The sequence below is a fragment of the Mus caroli genome, chromosome 4 (assembly GCF_900094665.2).
Source record: "Mus caroli chromosome 4, CAROLI_EIJ_v1.1, whole genome shotgun sequence".
Taxonomy (NCBI): domain Eukaryota; kingdom Metazoa; phylum Chordata; class Mammalia; order Rodentia; family Muridae; genus Mus; species Mus caroli.
In genome coordinates this window covers 120576293-120577504 of record NC_034573.1, presented here as the reverse complement: position 1 = coordinate 120577504, position 1212 = coordinate 120576293, and positions in this window count along the sequence as shown.

The window sequence follows — 1212 nt, the reverse complement described above, 5'->3', positions numbered from 1 at the left end:
CTCCCCCTCCCCCTCCCTCTCCCTCTCTTTCTCTGTGGATCAGAATATGACTCTCAACTACTTCTCTAGCACCATGTCTGCCTGCATGCTACTGCGTTCGCCATGATATTGTGGACTAAAATTGGAACTATAAGCAAACCGCAATTAAATAAAAACTTTCTCTTACAAGAGTTGGTCGTGATGTCTCTTCACAGCAATGGAACGTGACTGAGACACAGGTCTCTCAATGAGCCTGGAGCTCACCAGTCCAGCTAGGCTGCTAGACAGCAACCCCTGGGGGAATCCATCTGTCCCTGCATCCTGTCCCTTCAGTCCTGACGTTACAGGCACACAGCTTTTATATGGGTGTTGGGGATTTGAACTTCAAGTCCTCATGCTTGCCTGTCAAGCACTCTACCCACTGAGCCATCTCCCCAGCAGTGTAATTTATAAATTGGGGCCAACTCGTATTTTAGGACTCACTCCTCCTAATAAAATAACAGCCGTGAAATAGCTGGTTTCAGCAGCGGCTTGCATATTTACTCCATTCACATAAATTCAAGCTGGTTAAATCTAGCTTCCTCGTTTGCATAGAACCCAGAACCACCTTGTGCCGTGCCACGACTTGGCAGCCGCGTGGGCTGGGATCCAGGACCGAATAAAAAGGGGGAATAGAGCTGAGAATCTGCGTTTACCACTTCGTTTTCCTGACCAGCCTGGAATTTCTGCCACCCTGCTTCCCTGCCTGGAGCTATGAGCAGAAAAAAATAAATTAAATAAATAAATAAAAATAAAAATCTTTCCTTAAATTGCTTTGTTTTTGTTTTTGTTTTTGTCACTGCAAGAGGAAAAATCATCAGTACGTTCTTCTTCTAAAGGTATCTGGGGGACAAGATCCCCCCAGATCAGAATTTAGACAGCCAGAAGTGCTAGCAGTTGTGTGTAGCCACAGCCTTACAAGAAGAGGATTGAGGGCTGGCGAGATGGCTCAGTGGTTAGGAGTGCCGACTGCTCTTCCGGAAAGTCCTGAGGTCAAATCCCAGCAACCACACGGTGGCTCACAACCATCCATAACAAGATCTGATTCCTGCTTCTGGAGTGTCTGAAGACAGCTACAGTGTACTTACAGATAATAAATAAATAAATCTTTAAAAGAAGGAGAAGGAGGAGGAGGAGGAGGAGGGGGAGAGGGAGGGGGAGGAAGAAGAGGAGGAGGAGAAGACAGACAGAGTG